Source organism: Mus pahari, unplaced genomic scaffold (assembly GCF_900095145.1).
Source record: "Mus pahari unplaced genomic scaffold, PAHARI_EIJ_v1.1 scaffold_9817_1, whole genome shotgun sequence".
NCBI lineage: Eukaryota > Metazoa > Chordata > Mammalia > Rodentia > Muridae > Mus > Mus pahari.
Window position 1 is genome coordinate 13871 of NW_018393045.1, and position 27313 is coordinate 41183.

General features: G+C 34.8%; 1 pseudogene; it reads right to left on the reverse strand.

Annotated features, from left to right (window-relative positions):
- The window catches only part of LOC110315328, a 35319-nt pseudogene extending 8236 nt beyond the window's left edge, over positions 1 to 27083 (reverse strand).
- Positions 27084 to 27313: the final 230 nt, after the last annotated feature.

A 27313-nucleotide genomic window follows, 5' to 3' on the forward strand; every position in this document is an offset into this window, starting at 1 on the left:
AAGAATTGTTCCATTCTTATTTCCTTGTACAAATCTCAAGTCTAAGTGGATCAAAGACCTCCACATAAAACTAGAGAAACTGAAATTTATAGAGGAGAAAGTAGAGAAAAGCCTCAAAGATATGGGCGTAGGGAAAAAATTAATAATCAGAACAGCATTGGCTTGTGCTGTAAAATCAAGAATTGACAAATGCGACCTCATAAAATTGCAAAGCTTCTGTAAGGCAAAAGACATTGTCAACAAGACAAAAATGCCATCAAGGGATTGGGAAAAGATTTTTACCAACCCTAAATCTGATTGAGGACTAATATCCAATATATACAAAGAGCTGAAGAAGCTAGACTCCAGAAATTCAAATAGTGCCATTAAGAAATGGAGTACAAAAAAAAAAGAAAAGCCGGTCATGGTGGTGCATGCCTCTAATCCCAGCACTCAGGAGACAGAGGCAGACAGATTTCTGAGTTCAGGGCCAGCCTGGTCTACAAAGTGAGTTGCAGGACAGCAAGGGCTATACAGAGAAACTCTGTCTCGAAAAACAAAAAAAAGGGGGGGGGTACAGAACTAAAAAAAGAATTCTCCATTGAGGAATACCAAATGGCTGAGAAATACCTGAAAAAATGTTCAACATCCTAAATCATCAAGGAAATGCACTGTAACCCAATATTTGGTGGGTATTTACGAACTTTAGCTTTGACAGAATTCCTAAAATACTTGATCAGAAATATGATTTTTCCCTGATCTTTTGGTATTTTGCTCTGGTCTCAATAAAATGACTTTGTTCTTGAGTGCAAATATGCATCCAAGCATCCCTGCACTGGATGCCCAGATGGAGAAGATCTCCACAGCATCCATGACGTTGCCTTGGTGCTAAGGTAAACTGGGAGGAAGGGGACCCAGACATTGCAGAATGCTCACATGCTGAAAATCAAGTATGTGGCTTCGTTGAATGTGTCAGGCAGATTNTTGGCCAAGAAAGCCACAGTGAAGCTTCCAAGTGCCAGGCAGGCCAAGTATCCCAGGACACAGTAGAATGCAGTAATTGAGTCTTTGATGCACACAATGAAGATATGACCATGCCGGGAGTGTTTATCAAAATCAACAATCAGAGGAGAAAGTGCTAGCCAGATTGAACACAGAATACATTGGAATAGGGAACATATGGGAATAATGTAGTTGGGAGTCCCTGATACCAGGAAGTTTCTCACCCTTCTTCCTGGGTCTGTCACTTTGAAAGCCAGAACCACAGTGACTGTTTTGGCCAGAACTGTTGAAACAGCTACAGTGAATACAATTCCAAATGTGAATTTCTGTAAGACAGAGGTGACACTGTTAGGATGGCCAATAAAGAAAAAAGAGCAGAGAAAACATAACTTGAGTGACATCAATAATAGGTAGCTGAGGATTCTGTTATTGGCCTTCACAATAGGAGTGTCATGGTGCTTCACAAAGACCCAAAGTACTACAGCTGTGAATGCAGAGTAACAGAAGTCCATTGAGGCAAGAGACATTCCCAAAAGGTCTTCATAGCTTAGAAAAGTGACACCTTTCTGAATGCTTTTGTTTTGTTCTATGTTGGCATACTGATATTCTGGACAATTCATCCATTGATCCATATCTGGTGTCCAAAGGAAAGTTTAGTTAGTCCTACCTTTAAAATTTTTTACCGAATGGTATTTCAAGTAAGAGTGTTGAAAGAAGCCTTATAATGCTGCCTTTGATGCTGAGAATGTAATGTGAATTATATTGCTGAACAGCATTGCTTTCGATTTATAATGCTCATGAAGACTTAAGAGAAATAAAACCAAACAATCATTTTTTATTTATTTAACTCTTGCCTATCTCATTTATAAAGTTATCAGAAAGCAAATATTTGCTAAGCCATATTTTGGTTCTATCTTGATATCAAATAGATTATTTAATTCAGAGAAGATACATTCATAAACCACAATGTGGTTGAATATGTTTTATAAATACAAAACCTTACACTGACTATTTTCTGAGATCACTAACTATTTGATGAATTTATCCCCTATGACACATTGAGATTCTGACTTCTACTAGGACAAGATCTATAATAGCTAAGGGAGAATTCACTAGGTCCAACTCATTCACATAGGAACAACAATAAATTGAACTGGTAGACTGTGCATATGAATATATATTTATATGTATATGTTCATATAAAAGTAAGAATTGCATTATTTAATTTAAGGGATTGCTGTCATAAGTCACAAGAAGAATGTGGGGAATTAAAGGAAATATAATGTTTATGTTGTTTATGAAAAATTTGAATTTATAATCATAAAACATTTGCACCTTTCATATTATTTCCAAGCCTTAGTTAGTGGTTTGTCTGTTCCTACAGAACATACCTTTGAATTAAGATATGGGATACCTTTCCTCCCATTAATGAACGACTAGGCCATCTTCTGCTACATATGCCACTAGAGATAAGAGTACCACCATGTGTTTTCTTTGATTATTGATTTATTCCAGGGTGCTCTGGGGGTATTGGTTAGTGCACATTGTTGTTCTTCCTATAGGGCTGCAGAACCCTTAGCTCCATGGTTACATTCCCTAGCTCCTTCATTGGGGAACCTGTGCTTTGTCCAAAGGACTACTCTGAGCATCAACTTCTGTATTTGCCAGTCACTAGCAGAGCCTCAGAGAAGACAGCTATATCAGGATCCTGTCAGCAAAATATTGTTGGCATATGAAATACTGTCTGAGTTTGGTGGTTGTTTATGGGATTGATCCCAAGGTGGGACAGTTGCTGGATTGTCATTCCTTCAGTCTTTGCTCCACACTTTGACTATAACTACTTCCATGGGTATTTTGTTCCCCTCTCTAAGAAGGATGAAAGAATACACTTTGGTCTTCCTTCTTCTTGAGTGTCATGTGTTTTGCAAATTGTATCCTGGGTATTCTGAGCTTATGGGCTAATATGCACTTAGCAGTGAGTGCATACCATGTGAGTTCTTTTGTGATTGGGATATCTCATTTAGGATGATGTTCCCAGATCTATCCATGTGTTAATAAATTCATTTGTTTTTAATAACTGAGTAGTACTCCATTGTGTAAATGTACCATATTTTCTGTATCAATTCCTCTGTTGAGAGACATCTGGGTTCTTTCAAATTCTGGCTATTATAAATAAGGTTGCTATGAACATAGTGGAACATGTGTCCTTATTACAAGTTGGAACATCTTCTGGGTATATGCCCAGGAGAGGTATGGCTTGATCTTCTGCTAGTACTGTGTCCAATTTTCTGAGGAACTGCCAGACTGATTTCCAGAGTGGTTGTACAAGCTTGCAATCCTACCAGCAATGGGGAAGTGTTCCTCTTTCTCTACATCCTTGCTAGCATCTGCTGTTACCTGAATTTTTTAACTTAGCCATTCTGACTAGTGTGAGGTGGAATCTCAGGGTTGTTTTGATTTGCATTTCCCTGATGATTAAGGCTGTTGAACATTTTATGAGGTGCTTCTCAATCATTCAGAATTCCTAAGTTGAGAATTCTTTATTTTAACCTATACCCCATTTTTAATGAGGTTATTTGATTTTCTGGAGTCCAGCTTCTTGACCTCTTTGTATATATTGGATATTACTCCCTTATAAGATTTAGGATTGGTAAAAATCCTTTCCAAATAACTTGGTGACATTTGGTCTTATTGACATTGTCTTTTGTCTTACAGAAGCTTTGTAATTTTATGAGGTCCCGTTTGTCAATTCTCAATCTTACAGCACCAGCCATTGCTGTTCTGTTCAGGAATTTTTCCCAGTGCCAATATCTTTGAGTCTTTACCCCACTTTCTCCTCTATAAATTTCACTGAGTGTAGTTTTATGTGGTGTTCCCTGATCCACTTATACTTGAGCTTTGTACAAGCAGATAAGAATTTAACAATTTGAATTCTTCCACATGATAACCAGCAGTTAGGCCAGCACCATTTGTTGAAAATGCTGTGTTTTTTTCCAATGGATAGTTTTAGCTCCTTTGTCAAAGGAGGAGTGGCCATAGGTGTGTGGGTTCATTTCTGGGTCTTCAATTCTATTCCATTCATCAACGTGTCTGTCCTTGTACCAGTACCATGCAGTTGTTATCACAATTGCTCTGTAGTACAGCTTGAGGTCCAGCATGGTGATCCCACCAGAGGTTCTTTGTTTATTGAGAATAGTTTTTGCTATCCTAGTTTTTTTGTTATTCCACATGAAATTTGCAAATTTCCCTCTCTAACTCTTTAAAGAGTTGAGTTGGAATTTTGATAGGGATTACTTTGAATCTGTAGATTGCTTTCAGCAAGATAGCCATTTTTAGTATATTAATCCTGCCACTCCAGGTGCATGGGAGATCTTTCCTTCTTCTGAGATCTTCTTCGATTTCTTTCTTCAGAGACTTGAAGTTCTTATCATATGGATCTTTCACTTCCCTAGTTAGAGTCACACCAAGGTATTTTACATTATTTGTGACTACTGTGAAGGATGTTGTTTCTCTAATTTCTTTCTCAGCCTGTTTATTCTTTGTTTAAAGAAAGGCTGCTGATTTGTTTGAGATAAGTTTATATCCAGCTACTGCATAGAAGTTGTTTATCAGATTTAGGAGTTCTCTGGTGGAATTTTAGGGTCACGTATATATACTATCATATCATCAGCAACTAGTGATATTTTGACTTCTTACTTTCCTAATTGTATCCCCTTTGATCTCCTTTTGCTGTCTAATTGCTCTGTTTAGGACTTTAAGTTCTATATTGAATAGGTAGGGACAAAATGGGCAGCCTTGTTCAGTTGCTATTATTACTGGGATTGTTTCAAGTTTCTCTCCACTTAGTTTGATGTTGGTTTTAGTTTGATATGTATTGATTTAAAATGTTTAGGTATGAGCTTTGAATTCCTGATCTTTGCAAGGCTTTTATCATGAATGTGTGTTGAAATTTTGTCAAAAGCTTTCTCGGTATCAAACAAGATGATTATGTTGTTTTTGTCTTTGAATTTGTTTATATAGTGGATTACGTTGATTGATTTCCATATATTGAAACATCCCTGCATCTCTGGGATGAAGGCTACTTGATCGTGATGGATGATCATTTTGATATGTTTTTGTATTTGGTTTGTTAGAATTTTATTGAGTATTTTTGCAACAATATTCATAAGAGAAATTGGTCTGAAGTTCTCTTTTGTTGTTGGGTATTTATGTGGTTTAGGTATCAGAGTAATTGTGGCTTCATAGAATGAATTAGGTAGAGCACCTTCTGTTTCTATTTTGTGGAATAGTCAGGAAAATTGGAATTGAAGGCCTGATAAAACTCTGCACGAAACCCAGATGGTCCTGTGCTTTTTTTATTTGGGAGACTGTTAATGACCACTTCTATTTTTTTAGGGAATATGGGACAGTTTAGATCATTACTCTGATCCTGATTTAANTTTGGTACCTNGTATCTGTCTAGAAATTTGTCCATTTCATCCAGGTTTTCCAGTTTTGNTGAGTATAGCCTTTTGTAGTAGGATCTGATGATATTTTGGATTTCCTCAGGATCTGTTGTTATATCTCCCTTTTCATTTATGATTTTGTTAATTAGAATACTGCCCCTGTGCCCTCTAGTTAGTTTGGCTAAGTGTTTATCTATCTTGTTGATTTTTCTCAAAGAACCAGTTCCAGGATCGCTTGATTTTTTTGGTATAGTTCTTTTTTATTTCCACTTGGTTGATTTCAGCCCTGAGTTTGATTATTTCCTGCTGTCTACTCCTCTTNNGTGTATTTGCTTCCTTTTGTTCTAGAGCTTTCAGGTGCGCTGTCAAACTGCTGGTGTATGCCATCTCCAGTTTTTTTTTTTTTTTTTTAAACAGGCACTCAGGACTACAGATTTCCTCTCAGGACTGCTTTCTTTGTGTCCCATAAGTTTGGTTATGCTGTGGCTTTATTTCCATTAAACTCTAAAAAGTCTTTAATTACCTTATTTCTTCCTTGACCATGTTATCAATGAGTAGAGTGTTGTTCACCTTCCACATGAATGTTGGCTTTGTATTAGTTATGTTGTTTTTGAAGATCAGCCTTCGCCCTTGGTGATCTGATAGGATGCATGGAGTTATTACAATATGTTTGTATCTGTTGAGGCCTATTTTGTGACAGATTATATGGTCAGTTTTAGAGGAGGTACCATGAGGTGCTGAGAAGAAGGTATATCCTATTGTTTTAGGATAAGATATTCTGTAGATATCTGTTAAATCCCTTTGTTTCATAACTTCTGTTAGTTTCAATGTTTCTATGTTTAGTTTCTGTTTCCAGGATCTGTGTATTGGTGAGAGTGTGGTGTTGAAGTCTCCCACTATAATTGTGTGAGGTCAAATGTGTGCTTTGAGCTTTACCACAGTTTCTGTAATGAATGTGGATTCCCTTGCATTTGGGGAATACATGTTCAGAATTGAGAATTCATCTTGGTAAATTTTAACTTTGATGAGTATGAAGTGCCCTTCCTTTTCTTTTTTTTCATAATTTTGGGTTGAAATTCGATTTTATTTGATATTAGAATGGCTACTTCAACATATTTTGGGGGACCATGACTATAAAAATTGTTTTATAGCCTGTTACTCTGAGGTAGTGTCTGTTTTTGTCCCTGAGGTGAGTTTCCTATGTGCATAAAAATGTTGGGTCCTGTTTACATAGCCCGTCTTTTAGACTATGTCTTTTAATTTGGTATTTGAGTCCATTGATATTATAGATATTAAGGAAAAGGCATTGTTGCTTCCTGTTATGTTTGTTGTTTGAGTTGGAATCTCGTTCATGTGGCTATCTTCTTTTAGGTTTGCTGAAGGATTGCTTTCTTGCTTTTACTCCAGTGTAGATTCCCTACTTGTGTTGTCCTAGAAGCTCTGTTGCCTGTGCTCACCTGAGATGAGATGCCTTAGAGTGACATTGGAGAGAAAATGGTGATCTGTCCTAGGTCCTGGGGTCAGTGCACTCCCTGGAGGCAAGCTCTCCCCTGGTAGGGAAGCTGCACAGAGGACTGAGGATCAGCTCCACCTCCTGACTGAGAATAAGGCTTTAGGGACAATGTCCAAGGAGCCCTGTTGCTACTGCTACAGCATGGAGGCACCTGAGAAAGACACCAGACAGAAAATGGAGCTTTTACCTGAGTCCAATTGTCAGAGCACTCCATGGAGGCAAGCTCTCCCCTGGCAGGGAAGGTACACAGAGGACTGAGCTTGTTTATGTTTGAAAAGTAGAAAATATCAAAGAAATAAGCCCTAAGATGTTTCCTCATTTGGCAATACTTAAACAAAAGTTCTTATTATTATTCATGAGATGCACTACTATTAGCACTAAGGGGGAAAAAGAAACCTTTCTAAATATTTCATACTAAAAGATACTTGATATTTTTTCCTTCTTCATTTGGAATGCTCAGCACTTTCACTTCATCTCTGTTCTTATGAGTCTCAGTGTCTGTGAACGTACTCAGCTATGAAATCAGTATGGACAAATGGAATGAGCAATATAACAGAAGAATCCTCAAGCAAAAGTAGCAACCCAGATGGTTTGTATTAAGCAATGGTACCCCATTTTTAAGTTGTAATCCCCAACGTGGTAACAATATGAACTGTGATTGTGATTGCACTTAATTTTCATGTCATTTCAGAGAATGTTGATGTGCTTCCTTGGTTTTCAGAATTTTTTTCTACAACAATGCATTTGTGGAGAGCTATTATTAGACAAGTTGCCTAAGAGCCAAAGAAGTTGTATTACCTATAAATAGAACATTTCGCTCTACCAGAGAACCTGATTTCAAATCCAAGCAGCTATTACATGTATCTCACTAGTGCATGAAAATGAAAATACAGGGATAATATTTCCTCATAAGACTACCTGTACATGTGTTAACCACTCCACACACGTAAGCAATTACTGTAATAAAAAAGTTTTATGGAGTTTTTGGATGTAAATTTGATGTAAGTATTAATTCTTATTTGATTTTTGACATCTAAAATAATTTTAGTACTCTTGTAAATTTATTTTAAGCGTAGTGTATATAGGGATTTATGAATTTAAAAGACATCTTCTAAGTGATTTGCTTGGTTCTACTATGTGCACCATGGGAATAAACTCAGATTGTAAGGCTTAGCAACAAATGATTTAACTGTTGAACCAATTCACAGGTGTGTATCTTAAGAATTTTAATTCATTATGTAGAATGAAAGGCAAAATAATTGAAAAGTTACCATAAACTTTTTGCATTTTGCCAATCCTGAATAATTATTTTAATAATGAGTGTGATATATAATGTAATGTATATGAGTCTCGTTGTATATTCCACATCATGGGTCAACTCTTATCCCTTGCTTCCTGGTTTCATAATATATCTGGCCTTGAACACAGCCCACTAAATATTACATTCTTAGCATTTTTCTCATAATTTGCAAATACATTTGTCTTCTATATTAATCTTACAGAGACTATGAGTTTTGTACCCAACAGTCTCAAGATATAGCCTAGTAAATTAATATTGTATTCGGTTCTTCATGGGCTCCTATATGTATAAAAGTACATAATCATATTTAGGTCAAATATACTCATGAAATATAACTAAACTAATACTCTCAAAAAAATGTGGCTAATCTAATGTACATGTAGATTTACTATAGATTATTTGGAAAAATCTTTTCCAGAATACCTTAAAAATGCAGTTATATTTTCTTAAGTACTTGTTTGTGAAATGTAATATACAATGAATTTGCAATAAGTTAATATGGGGGTCGAGGCACCAAGTACATTTGTTTGTTTTTGCAAGATTTTGTTAATACTTTTTATATCTCCAACTAGTAAATTAGAAAAGTGATATATTCTATATTTGCAGTTGTGTTTTAATTTCATAATCCCAGTGTGGTACAAGAATACATAATAGCAGGATTTATCAGAGAAGCAAATACTCACTTCTCTCATTTGAAATTTCATTTTCAGGGTAAGGAATGCAAACAAAACAGGAGGCTGCCATTTGCTTCTTCCAGAATCTTCTGAATCCAGGATTACAATCTGCACTGCACACAGAGGATGGAATCTGAGAAAAAATTAGGCATATGCTGATAATGATGTTTACCTATTTCTTTTATATTTTATATTAATACATTAAGGCTTTGTTGTTGTTGTTGTTGTTGTTTGTTTTTGTATTGTTTTGTTTTGTTTTTTTGTTTTTGTTTTTTTTTTTTCCAGACCGGGTTTCTCTGTGTAGCCCTAGCTATCATGGAACTCACTCTGTAGACCAGGCTGGCCTCGAACTCAGAAATTTTCCTGCCTCTGCCTACCAAGATCTAGGATTAAAATCCTGTATCGCCACACATCACTGCACATTAAGATTTAAATAAGCTCATTTTGTACACACAGACTGATTAACATTTCACTTTGTCCAGTGTTTAATGACCAGCTATGAATATTGCAAATGCATTGAAGAAATATTTGATAGTTTCTGAGTGTGTAATAATTCAGAAAAAATAGCTGATATTGAGCTGTGTGCAAAAACTGCGGAAATTGCAACCTTATGATTTTTAGTTAATTATTTTCAATCTGACACTAAGTTCTGAGAACAGAGTAAACTTTCATTGAAATATTTTCTTAGTGAACACTAGTCTTTCCACAGATCTTTGAAGCATTTTCTTCATTGGTAATTTACAGCGAACTGTGGGCATTCACGCCAGTTATTAGTGTTTTTTAAGATCTATGCTTTAGTTCCATTTTTGAGATATCCACACTTGTGTTTCTATGATTGTATGTCAAATCAAGCCTTCCTCCTCACTTTGCTTATAATCAAAGATTAATTAAGGAAAGCGGGAAGAAAGTTAATATTTAAATAAATTTGAAACAGAAAAATATGTCCATAAGTAGCAGATAAAAAAATATGACTTTGAATAAATTACCTTTGCAAACATGAGAAACTGTACATAAAAAGGAGTGGAGTATACAGCAGTGGTTTAACATGGTTGGAAATAATATATTGATGTGTACTGACCTTGAATATGGAGTGTTTCATGACATCTAATTGCTTTCCAGTGGCTGGAAATACTGTAAAAAACTGGATAAAAATTAGATTGTTTAATGTTAATTGAAGATTTGAAGAATTCTTCCTATGTTTTTGTTATTGTTGAAAAAGGGTCTTAACATGAAATACCAGTAGACTTGGACTACCAATCAAGATTGGAGTACATTTTCTCTCCCCCCCCCATTATTTTCTTTAAATTTATGTTAACCCTTTTTAATATTTTAAAGACTATTTTGAGCTAGAGTAAGGAAAATGGCCATACTTATGTACATTATGTTAATTTATTGTAAGGTAGTGTCTCCATATCACACATGACTGGTTTGGACTCACAATATAGGGCAGACTGGCAAGAGACAGACAGATTTTCATATATCTGTCTCTAAACTGCTTGGATCAAAACATGAACCACATAAACTACCTGACATTATTTCTGATATTCATGGATAATAAATTTCTCTGAACATTTTATATAGTACTTTCAATAAGTTTGTGAAAGAAATTGTTATGATATCAATCTGTGTTCCTTCTGTTCAATCACTTGTTTTGTTACTTTATCTCTTAATGAATGTTGGACTTGGTTAAGAATCATTCATGAAGGTTTTTGGAAAATCATGTAATTTTATATTTTGTAGTGTATTACATATAATGGATCTACATATATTGAACTATGCTTACATCACTTGTGTAAGTTCTCCACAGGAGGAAGAGAAGAGGGAGAGGAGAAAAATAAGGGAAGAATCAGTTATGGGAGAAGAAGGAGAAGATGTACAGAGGGTCAGAAAATTGAACAGAGGTTTGTAGCAGTCGGGGAAAGAGAATTGTGAGTGGCAACCAGAAAGTCCCAGATGCCAGGAAAGCAAGAAACCCCCAGGACCCCATAGGGGTGACATTAGCTGAAATATCCCAGAATGGAGAGGGAAACCTCTCAACACCATATTCAGAGATTATGAATGGTGCTCCCAGTTGAGGTATAGGGCCACCAAACCATCTCCCAAATTTTAACCCAGAATTGATACTATCTAAAGGAAATACAGGGACTATGAGTGGATCAGATACTGAAGGAAATGTCGGACAGAGACTGCCCTACATGAAGATCCATCCCATATACAGAGACCAAACCCTGATATGGTTGTGGATACCAAGAATGCTTGGCGACAAGAGCCTGATACAGATATCACCTGAGAGGTTCTACCTGTTCCTGACCAATACAGATGTGGATGCCTGAGGTCAACCACCAGACTGAGCACAAGGAACCCAATGGAAGTGTTAGGGGAAGGACTGAATGTGTTTAAGGGACCTTATATGATATCAGTGAGAGGGGACGCCCTTGGTTTGGTGAAGGCTTAATGCTCCAGTGTAGAGGAATGCTTAGGCAATGAAGCTGGAGTGGGTAGGCAGGTGCAGGAGCACTGTCATAGAAGCAGGGTAAGAAGCAGGGTAAGTGGTGGTATAGTGGTTTTGCAGAGGAAAAACAGGGAAAGAGTATAACATTTGAAATGTAGATAAATATAATATCCAAATTAAGAAATTGAAAAAAAAAAAGGCACAAATACAAAATCACAGTAAAAATGGGAATATATCACATGGATAGCTGCAAGCCTAAAACATTATTTTCAGTCTTAAACCCTACAAAAGTAATAAACAACAGAATAAAAAGGACAGGTTTAGTAATAAATCTGCGTGTGTATTATTTGTATTACGCTAAAGACATTAATTTTTAAGAGCCAAATGATAATTAGTTTACACTTCTTAGAGACATGTTACCTTATATTATTATATTCAGACCACTGCCATGCTTATTCAAAATTGTTAACCAAAATTTACATTATGAATAGAGCTATAAAATACTAATTTTTTACAACTTTCTTATTTAAACTTGAATCTTAATGTGTTCATTTGCTCACAGTTAAGATATAGTTTTATAACAAAACTCAAGATCATGTTTTCTTAGAGCACAACTCTAAAAATGTATTACCTAGAAGAGAAAAAATTGGATGGGAAAGGAAATCCAAGCATAAAGCACTGCTTAAGATGGCCTGATCAAAACTGTGGGATATTTCAGACAGTGAAAGCTCTCCATGCTCCAGGATTCCTAGAACACCCAGGATCTTAGGATCACAGGTGAGTGGAATATGACATCTGTCCTAACACAACTGGGAGTTCCTGGGTCCAACAGAAACAGGGACACAGGAGCCACTTCTGACCAGCAGCTTGGGTACCTTCTTGTCTGCACTGGTCTACCATGGTTTCAAACAGAGCAGACAGCCCCACCATCCAAAGGGGAGGTACCACTTGCAGGCTGTCTAACATGTGAAGGATCTTAGGATTCCAGGATCACAGGATCCCAGGAGCTTGGTCACACCAGCATCTCAAGGTCTCAGAGGAAGCTTGATTGCCAAGAACTCTGATACAACCAGTATCTCAGGTTCACAGGATCCTAGAATCAAAGGATCACAGAGAAAGCTGGACTCTGAGGATTTCTGGCTAAACCAGCATTATAGGAAGGGTAGGCTCCAATCAGATATTTTGAGGGCATCAAACACTTGAGATAATCGGAAGGCAGGGGGCAAGAATAAGAACAGAAGCAACAGAAACCAAGGTTACTTGTCATCATCAGAACTAAACCCTCCCACTATAGCAAGTCCAGGATACAGCAACACACCAGAAAAGCACAACATGGATCTAAAGTCACTTCTCATGATGATGATGGAGGACTATAAGAAGGGAATAAATAACTGCCTTAAAGAAATACAGGAGAACACATCCCAATAGGTGAAAGAATTGAACAAAACCATCCAGAATCCAAAAATGGAAGCAGGAACAAGAAATCACAAAGGGAGATCACTATGGAAATAGAAAGCCTAGGAAAGAAATCAGGAGTCATTGATGCAAGCATAACCAACAGAATACAAGAGATAGAAGAGAGACTCTTGGGTGAAGACGATACAATAGAAAATGTTGACATAACAATCAAAAATGTGAAACACAAAAAGATCTTAACCCAGAACATCCAGGAAACCCAGGACACAATGAGAAGGCTGAACCTAAGGATAATAGTTACAGATGAGAAGGAAGAGTGCGAACTTAAAGGGCCAGTAAACATCTTCAACAAAATTATAGAAGAAAACTTCCCATACCGAAAGTAAGAGATTCCCATGAGCTACAAGAAGCTGACAGAACTACTATAGACTTGACCAGAAAAGAAATTCCTCCTGTCACATAAAAATCAAAACACCAAATGCACAAAACAAAGAAAGAATATTAAAAGCAGTAAGGGAAAAAGGTAAAGTAACATATAAAGGCAGACTTTGCAGAATTACACCTGACTTCTTCCCAGAGACTATGAAAGCCAGAAGATCCTGGGAAGATGTCATACAGACTCTAAGAGAGCACAAATTCCAGCCCAGGCTACTAACCCCAAAAACCTCTCAATTGCAATAGATGGAGAAACCAAGTTATTCTATGACAAAATGAAATTCACACATCTTTCCACAAATTCAGCTCTTCAAAGGATAATAAAGGGGAAATCCAAACACAAAGAGGGAAACTCTCCTTGATAAAAAGCAATAAAGTAATCTTTCAACAAGCCTAATGAAGATAGCCACAAGAAAAAAATCCCAACTCTAACAGCAATAATAACAGGAAGCAACAATGACTTTTCCTTAATATCTCAATGGGATAAGTTCCCCCAATACAAAGACTTAGACTAACAGATTTGTTATGTAAACAGGACCCAACTTTTTGCTTCAAACAGGAAGCCCACCACAGGGACAAAGAAAGACACTACCTTAGAATAAAAGGCTGGAAAACAATTTTACAAACAAATGGTTCCAAGAAACAAAACATTGTAATATTTAATAACATTGACTTTCAACCTAAAATTCTCCAAAAAGATAAGGAAGGGCACTTCTTATTCATCAAAGGTAAAATTTACCAAGATGAAATCTCAATTCTGAAGTTATATGCTCCAAATGCAAGGGCAGACATATTCATTAAAAAAATTTTAGTAAACCTCAAAACACATATCATACCTCACACAATAATAGCGGAAGACTTCAGCATCCCACTCTCTTCAATCAACAGATCCTGGAAACAGAAACTAAACAGAGACACAGTGACACTAATGGGATTAGGAAACAAATGGATTTAACAGATATCTATAGAATATATCATCTAAAACCAAAGGATATACCTTCCTCTCAGCACCTCATGGTACCTTCTCCAAAATTGACCATATAATTGTTCATCAAACAGGCCTCAACAGATATGTAAATATTGAAATAACCCCATGCAACCTATCAGATCACCAAGGACTAAGGCTGATCTTCAATAACAACATAAATAATAGACAGTCAATATACACATGGAAGCTGAATAACACTCTACTCAATGATAACTTGATCAAGGAAGAAATAAAGCAAGAAATGAAGACTTTTTAGAGTTTAATGAAAATTAAGCTGCAATATACCCAAACTTATGGGACACAATGAAAACAGTTCTAAGAGGAAAATTTATAGCTCTCAGTTTCTCCAAAAAGAAAGTAGGGATAGCATATACTAGCAGTTTGAAAGCACACCTAAAAGCTCTAGAACAAAAGGAAGCAAATTCACGCAAGAGGAGCCAACACAGAAAATAAACTCTGGGCTGAAATCAACCAAGTGGAAACAAAAAGAACTATGCAAAGAGTCAACCAAACCAGGAGCTGGTTCCTAGACAAGAATCAACAAGTTAGATCAACTCTTGCCATACTAAATAGAGTGCACAGTGACAGTATATTAATTAACAAAATCAGAAATGAAAAGGGAGACATAACAACAGAACGTGAGGAAATCCAAAACATCACCACACCCTACTACAAAAGCCTATACTCAACAAAACTGGAAAACATGGACGAAATGGACAATTTTCTAAACAGATACCAGGTACCATAGTTAAATCAGGATCAGATTAACAATCTAAACAGTCTCATAACCCCTAAAGAAATAGAAACAGTCATTAAGAGCCTCCCAACCAAAAAAATCCCAGGACCCAATGGGTTTAGTGCAGAGTTGTATCACACCTTCAAAGAAGACCTAATTTTAATTCTTCTCAAACTATTCCACAAAATAGAAACAGAAGGTACTCTACCCAATGATCTATGAGGCCACAATTACTTTGACACCTAAACCACACAAAGATCCAACAAAGAAAGAGAACTTCAAACCAATTTCCCTTATGAATATCAATGCAAAAATACTCAATAAAATCCTCGCAAACCGAATCCAAGAACACATCAAAACGATCCTCCATCACAATCAAGTAGGCTTCATGCCAGAGATGTAGGGATGGTTCAATATATGGAAATCCATCAACATAATCCACTATGTAAACAAACCCAAAGACAGAAAACACATGACCATCTCATTAGAAGCTGAGAAAATATTTGACAAAATCTAACACCCCTTCATGATTAATGATTTGGACAGATCAGGAATTCAAGGCAATTCAAATGTCAATGTGATTTTAGTTTCACACCTATGCTTCCAAGGCCTGAGGACATTCAGTTTACATAAGATTAATTTCCAGTCAGAGCAACATGGCATTTCTTGGTCACAAAAATTTGCCCACCATTCTTTGCATTTGGCAATTACATTAAGGTTAATCAGAGATAAAATAAGATACCAACAGTGTTTGACTATCAGAATTTTGTGTTTGTGCTGGTGTTGAAAAGGGCAGTCTATTTCAGGGGTTTTATGTAGAATTGCCATTAACATAACATCATTGTGTTCCAGGAATTACTTTTGCAGTTCAACGTTAATAATTTATAGGAGCTTCTTATTATATTTATTCACATGCACTTGGAGAATGAATAATTGGGATCAACAATGCCAGCTGTTCTGATTATGGAATTTACACTTTGAATTATAGTTTCAAAAATAAAGTATTCTAAGTACAAAAACAGGGATAACTATCACTCAGTTGTCTATCACTACCTCATGCTTCACTCACTACTATTCAATATGTAAGATATGAGGTAGGGTTTCCTGGTCCTTTCACCTAGTTCTATTTTATATGTCAAGTTACCATAACGTGTTATGAAAATTTTGTCCTATGATGATGTCTTAGTTTTGTTTAAACTCATTTTATTTTGTTATTTTCCAATAGAATATTATCATTTTCTAATTAGAGACAGAAAGTGGATCTGATGGAAAAGACAGTTGGGAGGAAATGGGAATATAAACTATGATACATTTGCAAGTAAAACTGAGAATTGTTCACTTCCCAGTAGAAGGAAGGGAAACTGTAATTAGGATATATTATGTGAGAATTGCAAGCTATTTTCGATAAATAAAACTATGAAAACTAAAACAGTTCGCCATGTTCTCACAGAATTATCTTTCTTTTGTGTGTTGTGTTCTCTTGGTAGATGTTTTTGTCAAGTATTCCATATATATCCATTAAAGGTAATGTTCTTGAATTTCCTTTATTCCTCTTACTATACCTTATAATGTTTCCCTTAATTTTTTTTTAATGAAGAAAAGTTCTCTTCCTGTATGTGTATTTCCCTCCCAACTCTCTGCAGGCAACTAAGGAATGTCTTAAACAAATAAACCAGCCTTATTTTCTTTAATTTCATTTATAGAATGTTAACACAAATGGTCAGATATAACTAACAATTATTTGTTGCTTTTGTCTGGTTGTTTTTNTTGCTGAATTTGAGGTGTGTTAATAGCTATTTCTTTGTTGCTCTAGTGCTGTCTATATATTACTTTGGATGAATCTTGATTAAAAGTTCATCTTAATTAAAAGTATGAAGGGGTTCTTCAAAATTATTAAAAAGTGATGTTTCTGTAAATATGAATTTCTGTAATTGTGTTCATTAGTCAAACTTGTAAGCGTTCCTTCTTTTGTAGGAAAACATTTTTGGGTTTAATTGCGAGGGATAGAAATTATGACTCTTAGTATTTCATAACTGTCATGTAATTCTCTCTCTTATCAACACTTGTTCCAGAGATTTAAAGTAAGGGAGATTACTGTATAATAACAACACTGATATGAAGAAAGTTTGTTTAATTTAAAAGAAAGACTATAAATCAGTGGTGAAAAACAGTTTTGTATTCATTAAATTTCAGAAAATGGTTATGATATGACAAAGGTATATTTTAGTCATGTTTGAAATCTTCAAAGATTTGGGGAAAATGTCAAAAATATACAAAAGAAACATAATATCAGAGCCTAGAAATTGGTTACTGATGTGACAAAATTTTTCATTTCAATATGTTACCATGTACCCACTTGACAGTGTTTACTGCTATGTATTGTAAATCAGTAAGTTAGTACCCACTCACCTTTCTACTTCCTGTGGCCAACTCAATCATGTCTCTATACAAGTGAAAGCATTGACCATGTGGAAAATATGGGCTGTACTTTCCTAAATTTACTGTAATCCAAGGTGTTGTGAGAGATTTCCAAAGTGAAAAATGTCATAATCTTCCTGAAGTAATACCCTCTGTTAAATAATTACCTTTTCCCCAAGAGGATTAGTAAAGTGGGTCTTTCTCAGAAAGGAGTTTACCTAAACTACAAACACTGCACTACAATGTATATACCATTCCTTCAAGTCATTGAACGTATTCTGATTTCATTGTAAAGGCAATTATATTTAAGGAGTGAAAGAGAGAAATCACAACAAATACAATTGGATAAATGAAATTATTATAATATTCCAAGAATTTCAGTGAAGACTTCTAAAGACAAATAGACAAAAAATGCAGAACCAAACACAAGTATGCAACACACACACATGCAAACACATACACACACAAAAAAAAAAACATTAACACAGAGATAGGCTCACATCCTTTGCAAAACATACATATAGTACAGCTATACACTTATTTAAATGAAAATATACATACATGTTTACACATATAAGTAAACAATCAGGCACATAAAAGACATGCATATGCACTTAACTAAAAACACAGATATGAAATCACACAAAATACTTACACTGGGACAGAGACANACACACACACACACACACACACACACACACACACACACACACACACACACACAGAGAGAGAGAGAGAGAGAGAGAGAGAGAGAGAGAGAGAGAGAAGCATACAGGGAAAAGTATAAATATAGAAGCACCAGTCCAGAATGATATTGAAACACAGAGAAATTTATGCTAACACCTAATGAAAACAGACAGGCAAAGGCCAAGCCAAGCACAAAGAAATTGCCAGAAAAACAGTAAAGCTGTAACAAATACATAAAAGCACATACAAACACTCACAAAATAAATGCAAGGATACAAAAACACGTACTCTGACAAAAACATAAAAAAAATACAACATATATAAAAACACAAAAAGAAATCATACACAGAAAACATTGTTGTTCTCGTACACAGTCATAGAGAGAGATACAAATGTATGTTAAAAGCAACACAAATATAAATACAGATACACAGAAAGAGTAAGACACACATATACACAATGAGAAAGATACATCCACTTATAAAAACACATTTTCATATACAGAACTGAACACCAACACTTAATTTGAAATATATTTAGTTACTCTAAGAAAACCAAGTTACTCAGACCCTAAACTGGGGGAAGTTTCACAAGAGAACCCTAATTAAAACCATTAAAATAATTTCCATGTAATCGACAAATATAAGTAAAAACTCAAATTTTCTTAATGAAGAAAAATTCATGGTGAAAGAATTTTAATTTCCAATACTGGAAAGGGTAGGCTGACATCCGTGTGTTCTGTATGAATCCACAAATTTCCATTGATAATCTATGGCTTCTTTTTCAATTCACATTAGTTATAGTTACTAGACTTAATTTTTCTTTAGGAAAAATAATCAGCAACTTATCTATTTTGGAAAATATTTCATATTTCATTAACTGTGGGCATCTGAGAGATCCTAAACATCTCAGTGATTGAAGACACAAAACATTATCAAATAAAAGAACCTCTACCTTCAAGCATTGAGAACTGGCTCCTTTCCCATTGTCTATTGCCTGATTATCAACCTGTTGCAGATTCATATCATGGAGTGCTTGGGCCATAGCATACATAGCATTGTATATGTTTTGACTGCCATCACTCAAGGTTATATCAAACTTCTGCTCCATTAGCCATTTCAATGAGGCATTCAATGAAAAATTCATCAGTATTTCACATTTACATGCTGAACATTTACAGTTAAAGTACTTCCACTCCAGCATTGCCGGATATAAATCTATGCTTTGAAATGGCACAATATCTGTACAAAATTATTAAAGCCACAAGTCTCACCATGGTGGTGTAGAAAAGTTAAAGTCCCATAGAATGTGCAATGAGTTAAGTCTTTCTTACTGGTAGGTAAATTTACTTGTATTGTGGTGACCCATATTCTCTGTATAAATGTAGATTCCCACATTCTGAAGCTCAATTCAATATTACTGTTTGTTTCCCCATAAATGATAATAACATTTGTGGATGACATCACAATTTATTTGTAGTTCATTTCAGTTTTGTGATAGAATGAAATCCCATAGACTGATATGTTCACAAAGGTAAAGCAAATTTCCTTGTTTTCGCTCTCTTTTTTCAACTCTGATAGAAATTGATATCCTTGATCATCACCTTGAATGGCAAGGCCAACCCAGTTCCAGTGGAAGTAAACTATGAAGGAAACAATTGCCAATGCTAGAGATGTGTCCTTTGGGGACATCTGATAGAGATAGGAATATTGTTCATCATCACTGAACATGGAAAGGAACGGTCCATAGGTAAGATGAAGGAACTACAACACAAAGAACAGCATGAGGTGCAGTACACTAAAGAAGTCAGTAATCATATTTATTTGCAAAGAGTTAATTATCTGTGACTTTTCCTCTCTTCTCTGATTCAAATGAGCAAATGTGGAATCCTGGCATATCCACTTCTAATAGAAACAGCAAGCATAGCTGTTTGACAAAGACATAATAAAATATATTTACTTGCAATAATAACTGCCACTCTGTCTTTCAGTTTTAGTCATGATATCTCTGTTTTCAATATTTGGAGGGATTTTAATGTATTTACATCTTGGTGATATTTTACTAATATTTTTTTCAAAAGGCATTTATTCCTTAATCCAGAAATACAATGAAGATTTACCAGAAAATTCCTGTACATAATACTGCTTTAGATTTTAGGAAAAATAATATCTTGCCCTACTTGAAAGTATTCCTTGTATTCTAGAGGTTGTGACTCACATAAATATGTCAGAGAATTCCTTTTTAGGATAAGGCTCCAAAATACTCTGGGAATATCTGCCTCTGTACCTCTTCAGGAAACAGATAAACAGAACAAAGTAAATTTAAAATGGTAAAAAAATGTTTGGCAAATTAAAATGTTAGCAGCATATCAGATTAAAAAAAACTTATCCTACTGAATACCCTCATAATTATGTAGCAAAACATATATGACTCATAAGTTGAATCTCTTGAGAAAAATATATAGAAACAATGTTATATTGGATGGAGTTATCCCCTTCATACAAAATGTCTTATAATGATAGAATAATTGTCATATGGAAAAATATGAAATTACAAGTTATTCGAGCCACATAACCACTCTCACTTGTGAAGGTCTCTTATAAATTATGATAAGGGAAAGGAAGAAAAACAAGATGAAACAGAGCAATAAGTTCCATAAAGATATGATATAACCTTTATACCATTAAAGAACAAGAATTATAAACAGAGAAATAAGTTCTGTAAAGATATAACCTAACCTTTATACCATTAAAGAAAAAGACTCATAATTACTAAAACAGTATGCTGCTGAAAAATTTCCCATTCTGTCTAATGAAAATAGACACTATGATTCTTAATACTGAGTCATAAACTCACTGGTAGTAAAATGTCTAACTCCACAGATTTGATTGGAGGTTTTCATCCACTCTAGTTCCACTGAAATGTCAAAAGTCTCAAGGCTAAGAATGGTCTAGCATGCCTTTGCAAATAATGCTCCAGATACATAAAAGTTGCTTGTAAAATATACTTCTGTTCCACCAAAGTTTGTCACTGATGACTACACTTATAAAACTACCATAACTTGGTTATTTCATAGTTTACAATTATAATATAATTTTATGACAAAGGTGAAGATAATACATATCTGGGTAGAGAAATATTATATTCTATGTTTTGTAACAACATGAATCTTTCCCTTCTTATTGAGATTTGGATAAATAAACATTTGACTGCCAGTCAGTTAAGGATGCAAGATTCTCTCTATCACCCTGTCAGACTCAATTCTTCATGACCTTCTCTATTCCTTCTTTCTGGAGTCTGTCAACTTCTGGAGGTGGCCCACAGCAGAGGATCTATCATGTCTCTGAATAGTAAGTACCCTAGATCTACATAGACTGACATAAGAATAAGTCAAATCTCATCAATTAACTTTCTTGATATCTATCAATATTCCCCAAAGAGACATGAAATGAAGAATCCCTAGCCTATGATAATTCACACGTGGAGATAAGAACATATCCATGTATATCACCATCCCCATTCCCAAGATTTTCTTGAATAGGGTCCTGTAAGCAGAAATGTACACATAGTCTCTTCATTACAGAAATAATTAGGAATAGGCTCATATTTCTTCTGTTGAAAATGATAATGTGTAGTCATCACAGTTGTGCCATCACAATGGCCAAAATTATATTTTATAATCAAAGACACATTTGGTAAACTATCAGGATTCCTGTTGATTTCATCCATTGAAAAGGCCAATGCTAATGCATATTTGTGATTTTTAGTTGTTTTACTATAAAGAGTAGAGTGTTTATTATGGACAGATGATTATACATGATCATTTGTACTCTATAGAAGCACTATGCTATACTAGTAGTTTCTTCATCTGAGCTCTAAAATGGAAAGATATGGTGTGTGTGTGTGTGTGTGTGTGTGTGTGTGTGTGATTGGATTAACAGGAGAACCTGGAAAATAGTGAATACTTTAAAAGTTCATAGGAGTATTTCTCTCACTAATAAGATATTGTATTGACTTCATCCACAGAGAGAATTCCCAAATCTGCTTTTACTGCTTGATCAGAAGGTAAAGAGAAAACCACAGATATTGACAAAACTGTAATTCTGATCATGTCTTCATTTTGAAATTATTTAGCAATATAGAAATACATGTGTTATGAGATCCTTTGAGATTATTTCTCTTTTGTAATTAACTCAATTAGTTAAGGTAGTGAAAATATCATTTGTCAGTACATAATAGTCTCTCTGCACCAAAATTTGTTTCCTGTACTAACAATCAGTTAAAATAAGTGGTTAATATCCTTAGCATGTCCCTCACATCTATCCTCATTTTGTTATTTATTTTTACAATCTTTTGCTGAAAGAACATCTTATCTAAAAATTTAATTTTAAGTAAATTCAAACATCAAACATGCATTTGGTGAATGATACATCTCTATGCATATGATTGTATGTATGTATGAAAGATTGTTTAGGTCATAAGAGGGCAATACCTCCAAGTGTTTTATAGAGTATCCTCACTTCAAATGTGAAGGTATATACATTCGCTGAATTTCTAGTTACAAAGAAAGGTGATATATTCATTCTGGGTACTTCTTATCTATATATCTACCTATCTATCTATTTATTTTTTCATTTATTTATTTATTTTGATGTTGGCTGTTCAAGACAGTGTTGATCTACATATACCAGGCTGTTCTACAACTCTCTCTGTAGACCAGGCTGGCCTCGAACTCAGAAATCCACCTGTATCTGCTTTCCAAATTCTGGGATTAAAGGCTTGTACCACCACTACCCAGCTGGAACTTCTTATCGTTAATTTAATTTCTAGAAAACACTCTTGATAACCTTTCCAGTAACACTAATACAACACTAGCATCCTACTGAGAACTAGGAAAATAAGGAACCTGCTGAGATGGCACTTTATATATGCCAGTATTATATGCTTATTAAGTAGAAGAGATTTTGGTGTTAATTATATAGAATATGTTCATTTTTGTAATGAAAGTATGGCAAAGACAGTGGCAATATAATAATATCATACTGTGTTTGTGTTATGTTTATGTAATGAATAGTATCTCCTGTATCATTCTTGTCAGTTCATATAATCTGATCAATGAACACCACAGATTCACCTTTATATTTAATAATTAAATCTGAAATAAATGCAAAAATGTTTCCACCAAAAACTGTAACCATATGGTGTTTTCATTCTATATTCTATAAAATATGCCATTTTAAAATATTGTTTATTACCACATATGGAAAAAATCAAAATTTATAATTTTACCAATACATAAAAGAAATTGGATAACAGATCTTGCACAATGTTCAAACTACTTCCTACAACTATACTTTAGGAAACATCAGTTACTTAAGGTGTCTGTGTAGCTTAGTTATCAAAATGGCTGTATTTAAAAAAAAAATCTATAGAGCTGGGCATGGTGGCACATGCCTTTAATCCCAGCACTCTGGAGGCAGAGGCAGTCACATTTCTGAGATTGAGGCCAGCCTGGTTTACAGAGTGAGTTCCAGGGCAGCCAAAGCTATACAGAGAAACCCTATTTGGTAAAACAAAAAAAATAAAAACCTATCAGCAATCCACAAAAATGGGTATTAATACCATGTTGCTAGAATGTCCACCTATATTTACTAAAATTTCTGAATAGATATCCACAAGATATAAATATCAGTAAAGGATCAGAGATTGACAAACTTAGATATGAAAAGAGATGACATGTTTCTTAATGACAAATAAAATAACAGAAAACTCCTTTATCACTGTTCTCAAATGTTCTAACTATCCCACATCACAGATGTCATGCATGAGAGTGAAAAAGGACATAAGCAGCTACCAGTGTTATTGATAGTCACTATTCAAGGAATGTACACATATCATTGGATTCCATATGTTCCACATGTCTTTTACTCTAACGGGAGAGTGCAGAATTATACATGAGTAGTGTGAAGCACAAAGCCACAGTNTGAATACTTTAAAAGTTCATAGGAGTATTTCTCTCACTAATAAGATATTGTATTGACTTCATCCACAGAGAGAATTCCCAAATCTGCTTTTACTGCTTGATCAGAAGGTAAAGAGAAAACCACAGATATTGACAAAACTGTAATTCTGATCATGTCTTCATTTTGAAATTATTTAGCAATATAGAAATACATGTGTTATGAGATCCTTTGAGATTATTTCTCTTTTGTAATTAACTCAATTAGTTAAGGTAGTGAAAATATCATTTGTCAGTACATAATAGTCTCTCTGCACCAAAATTTGTTTCCTGTACTAACAATCAGTTAAAATAAGTGGTTAATATCCTTAGCATGTCCCTCACATCTATCCTCATTTTGTTATTTATTTTTACAATCTTTTGCTGAAAGAACATCTTATCTAAAAATTTAATTTTAAGTAAATTCAAACATCAAACATGCATTTGGTGAATGATACATCTCTATGCATATGATTGTATGTATGTATGAAAGATTGTTTAGGTCATAAGAGGGCAATACCTCCAAGTGTTTTATAGAGTATCCTCACTTCAAATGTGAAGGTATATACATTCGCTGAATTTCTAGTTACAAAGAAAGGTGATATATTCATTCTGGGTACTTCTTATCTATATATCTACCTATCTATCTATTTATTTTTTCATTTATTTATTTATTTTGATGTTGGCTGTTCAAGACAGTGTTGATCTACATATACCAGGCTGTTCTACAACTCTCTCTGTAGACCAGGCTGGCCTCGAACTCAGAAATCCACCTGTATCTGCTTTCCAAATTCTGGGATTAAAGGCTTGTACCACCACTACCCAGCTGGAACTTCTTATCGTTAATTTAATTTCTAGAAAACACTCTTGATAACCTTTCCAGTAACACTAATACAACACTAGCATCCTACTGAGAACTAGGAAAATAAGGAACCTGCTGAGATGGCACTTTATATATGCCAGTATTATATGCTTATTAAGTAGAAGAGATTTTGGTGTTAATTATATAGAATATGTTCATTTTTGTAATGAAAGTATGGCAAAGACAGTGGCAATATAATAATATCATACTGTGTTTGTGTTATGTTTATGTAATGAATAGTATCTCCTGTATCATTCTTGTCAGTTCATATAATCTGATCAATGAACACCACAGATTCACCTTTATATTTAATAATTAAATCTGAAATAAATGCAAAAATGTTTCCACCAAAAACTGTAACCATATGGTGTTTTCATTCTATATTCTATAAAATATGCCATTTTAAAATATTGTTTATTACCACATATGGAAAAAATCAAAATTTATAATTTTACCAATACATAAAAGAAATTGGATAACAGATCTTGCACAATGTTCAAACTACTTCCTACAACTATACTTTAGGAAACATCAGTTACTTAAGGTGTCTGTGTAGCTTAGTTATCAAAATGGCTGTATTTAAAAAAAAAATCTATAGAGCTGGGCATGGTGGCACATGCCTTTAATCCCAGCACTCTGGAGGCAGAGGCAGTCACATTTCTGAGATTGAGGCCAGCCTGGTTTACAGAGTGAGTTCCAGGGCAGCCAAAGCTATACAGAGAAACCCTATTTGGTAAAACAAAAAAAATAAAAACCTATCAGCAATCCACAAAAATGGGTATTAATACCATGTTGCTAGAATGTCCACCTATATTTACTAAAATTTCTGAATAGATATCCACAAGATATAAATATCAGTAAAGGATCAGAGATTGACAAACTTAGATATGAAAAGAGATGACATGTTTCTTAATGACAAATAAAATAACAGAAAACTCCTTTATCACTGTTCTCAAATGTTCTAACTATCCCACATCACAGATGTCATGCATGAGAGTGAAAAAGGACATAAGCAGCTACCAGTGTTATTGATAGTCACTATTCAAGGAATGTACACATATCATTGGATTCCATATGTTCCACATGTCTTTTACTCTAACGGGAGAGTGCAGAATTATACATGAGTAGTGTGAAGCACAAAGCCACAGTGCTTTTGGAATTTATATTTTAAAAAACTTGGATGTTTTGCCTTCTAATGTCCTTAATATTCCATGCTCATATACATGCCGGTAGTGCTGGCACATACCCTTAATCCCAGCACTCGGGAGGCAGAGGCAGGTGGATTTCTGAATTCGAGACCAGCCTGGTCTACAAAGTGAGTTCCAGGACACCCAGGGCTATACAGAAAAACCCTGTCTCGAAACACGCCCCATAAAATGTCCATCCAGACGTTCACATGAAATGTGAATTTCTGAGTCTAAAGATCTTCTCTTTCCAAACTAGAAGAAACATCAGATGGCAAGAAGTGACCACATGCAATGATCTCGAGGCAGTAAGTTTTTATAAATGTAAAGTTCTTGACAACTATATGTGCAATGAATATTACTACAATAAGCATAAGCTCTAGAATCAACACACTGATGGAAGTTCTGTCAGCAGAGTTTCTAACAATCTATTTGCATTCACTTGGAGTAAAACCTAATGAAATATTATGGGATCAAATTCAATAAGTCATCACTATCTAGAGTGCAATACAAACTGTTCATTGGAGGGCTTTATATGAACTATCACTGCAGATAGACCTTTATTCCTCAGCTTCCAGTCTTTAAGTCAGAAGCTACATGATTTAATTAAAAACAAAATCTACACAGGATTATTTAAAAGGAGAGATAATCTAAGATTAATTCAGTAAAAAAAACTGTTTCTTTGTGTTCAGATATAGCAACAGTTCAGAATACTCAAGGATTTGACTAATCTTCATCACCAGACCACACAAGAAATACTCTAGATGTCATTTACCTGGAAAAGATAAATGCACTTACAGGACATTCAGAGTCTGGGTGAAATAATCTTTCTCCATAGGTATCTGAACTGCTCCAAGGATGAAGGAACAATTAAATTGTGAATCTTTATCCTTGATTTCATTCAGGTTTTTCTCCAAAAGCAAATGGGATCAATGTAATTTGCCATGAGAAGTAGAATGTTGAGGAGGAAGAAGACTCCCATCAAAATGAACATATTTGTTCTGCCTTAAACAGTGGCAAGATGGATTTTGTAGTGCCGTGCATACCGCCACATCAAATTTCTACCTGCTTTTATATCTCTAGTCAAAGGAGAGGTTTGTTGTATATTTATGATTCTTTTTTTTTTTTTTTCAGAATGCTCCTGAGCCCTGGAGGAATTCTTAATATTCTCTACCCCGGGGCAATGCAAATGGTGTCCATAAACGTTGTAAAAATCATAGGTAG